Raw genomic sequence first — 3,268 nt, 5'->3', positions numbered from 1 at the left:
CCCTGCTGCAGAAGGGCTTTTCCCCTTTGCTTTGCCTTTTGCTGAGGATTGTTTCATGCAGCTGTGAGAGACTAAAGCTTGTCTCTCCTGGTGTGACCCAACAAAGATAAAACCATCCTTGGTGCTTGCCCAGACAACAGCTGATGTGTATTGGGCAGAGCCACTGGAAGGTCTCTTGGGAAGGTGCGAGGATAACATTGCTCACTGGAGCACAGCTGGCCTGACAACAAAGACAGGATAATCCCCACCCATCAGGTACCCCGGAAAGGGAGGAGGGTGAGACAATGGATTCACCACCTGGCCCCTGATTTCCTGGGGGACAATACCTGGACACATACCTAAGGACTAAAAACTGTATAAAAGACTTGAGAACCAAAAGCACAGAAGAAGGAAAACACAGATGAAGAAAAACACAGAAGGACAGTGCTGCTGAGAAGGAAAACAGGAGAGAAGGAAAAGCCCGGGGCAATGCTGCTCTGAAGAAAAACTAGGAGAGGAAAAATGAGAGAGACATCACCATGGGGCCTGGAAGAAGCAGAACCCTCTCTCCATGTCCTGAGTCCCGCCTGCTGCAACTCCTGGAGCTGAAGAAGCTGCCCAGAGGATAACATCTCCTCTACAGCCAAACCCTTTCTCTACAGACCCAGCATCTCCTGCAGCACCTTTCCTCCACAGACTCAAACTGTCTTGGGGGGTGAGTGGTGTGGTAACATAATTCCTTTCCTCTTCTCTCTCTCTCTTCTCTCTCTCCCTCTCCATTTTCTCTCTCCCCTTCTAATCCAGCCACTTTATTTGTGTAATAAACAGCCTGGCTGTTGCTGGTTTGGCCTTGTTTGTGCCTCTCATTTCATGACACGGGAATATTCAAATGAACTGAGGCTCTTTCCCTCTCTGGGCCGAGACAGCAGCCACTGCTGAGCCTTTTGTCAAGGTCCACATTACAGCCTGAAATTACAGGATCACAGAATCACCAAGGTTGGAAGAGACCTCGAAGAACATCAAGTCCAACCTGTCACCACAGACCAAGTGCCACGTCCAATCCCCTCTTGAACACCTCCAGGGATGGGGACTCCACCACCTCCCTGGGCAGCACATTCCAATGGCGAACGACTCACTCAGTGAAGAACTTTCTCCTCACCTCCAGCCTAAACTTCCCCTGGCACAGCTTGAGACTGTGTCCTCTTGTTCTGGTGCTGGTTGCCTGGGAGAAGAGACCAACCCCCACCTGGCTGCAACCACCTTTCAGGTAGTTGTAGAGAGCAAGAAGGTCTCCCCTGAGCCTCCTCTTCTCCAGGCTAAGCAACCCCAGCTCCCTCAGCCTCTCCTCACAGGGCTGTGCTCCAGACCCCTCCCCAGCCTTGTTGCCCTTCTCTGGACACATTCAAGTGCCTCAATGTCCTTCTTAAACTGAGGGGCCCAGAACTGGACACAGGACTCAAGGTGTGGCCTAACCAGTGCTGAGCACAGGGCACAATGACCTCCCTGCTCCTGCTGGCCACACTGTTCCTAATGCAGGCCAGGATGCCATTGGCCTTCTTGGCCAGCTGGGCACACTGCTGGCTCATGTTCAGCAGCTGTCAACCAGTACCCCCAGGTCCCTTTCTGTTTGACAGCTCTTAGCCACTCTGCCCCCAGCCTGTAGCTCTGCATGGGGTTGCTGGGGCCAAATTGCTGGGCTTCCCACAATTTCCCCTGAGCAAGTTTTCTTTGCCATGAAATCCCCTCTCCAAACTTCTCTGGGGCTAAGGCTTTGGCTTTCAGTGTGCTTGCACAATCTGCAGGCACCACAGGAAAAACCCCAAAGCTGCCCTCTAATTTGTCTTCGAGGAGAAAACCACCTTCCTGCCACTGCTGATGAGTTATTTGTGTTGCATGCAGTGAATCTTAATTGAAGAAGGAAAGCAAGCAAACCCCAACTGTTTGGCTGCTTCCTGCAGCCTTTTGAGGTCAGCAGCTTTCTGGAACCCCTGCAGCAGCCTGGCAATAGCAGGTAAAAAGAAAACTGCTACATGGAGAGCCTAGGCAGGGCCTGTCCATCATCCCATTGCTGTGCTATTTGCCTTCCAGATGCCACTGCAAATTCCATATCTCAGCATCACAGCCAGGCAAGGCTTACAAAATCCAAAGGCCATTTCTGCCTCACCTTTCCTTATAAAGGGTGTGCCTGGATTTGCCTCCCTGCCCTGCAAAGGTTTTTGTCATGCAAACATAGAATGGCTCAGGTTGGAAGGGACCTTAGAGATCATAGAATAGACCAGGTTGGAAGAGACCTCAGAGGTTATCGAGTCCAACCCATCACCCAACACCACCTAATCAACTCACCCATGGCACCAAGGGCCTCATCCAGGCTCTTCCTAAACACCTCCAGGGATGGGGACTCCACCACCTCCCTGGGCAGCACATTCCAATGGCCAATCTCTCTTGCTGGGAAGAACTTCCTAACATCCAGCCTAAACCTCCCCTGGCACAGCTTGAGACTGTGTCCTCTTGTTCTGGTGCTGGTTGCCTGGGAGAAGAGACCAACCCCCACCTGGCTACAACCTCCCTTCAGGGAGTTGTGGAGAGCAATGAGGTCTCCCCTGAGCCTCCTCTTCTCCAGGCTAATCAACCCCAGCTCCCTCAGCCTCTCCTTATAGGGCTGTGCTCCAGACCACTCACCAGATCATCTACTCCAACCTCCCCATCATGGGCAAAGACACCTCTAAACTAGACTTGGTAGCCCAAAGCCTCCTCCAACCTGGCTTTAAACACACTCAGGGAGGAGGCAGCCACAGCCTTCCTGGGCAGCCTGTGCCAGAGTCTCACCACCCTCACACTGAAGAACTTCTCCCTCAGCTCCAGTCTCACCCTGCTCTCCCTCAGCTTCAAACCATTCCCCCTTGGCCTGTCTCTAGACACCCTCAGGAAAAGTCCCTCTGCAGCCTTCCTCTAGGATCCCTTCAGCTATTGGAAGGCAACTCTAAGGTCCCCCTGGAGTCCTCTCTTCTCCAGGCTGAACACCCCCAGCTGCTCCAGCCCTTGGATCCTATTCCTGGGTAAGAAGTTGGCCAGAAGTTGTGTGAAGCAAAGTGAGGTCATTACATCTCTCTAGTTTGTGCCAAACAGGAGCTTTCACCAGAAACTGAAAACCATCCTCACCAAGTACCTCCATCCTTGGCACCACTGCACCAAAAGCTGAGTTCTGTCCCTGATTGGTTGTGGAGGAACAGACCAATTCCTTTGGTCTTGGGAAAGATCAGCCCTGTCTTTCCTTTGTGATAGATGGAAT

This window comes from Dryobates pubescens, chromosome 14 (assembly GCF_014839835.1).
Source record: "Dryobates pubescens isolate bDryPub1 chromosome 14, bDryPub1.pri, whole genome shotgun sequence".
Lineage (NCBI taxonomy): Eukaryota > Metazoa > Chordata > Aves > Piciformes > Picidae > Dryobates > Dryobates pubescens.
Note: the sequence above shows the minus strand (reverse complement) of the source record.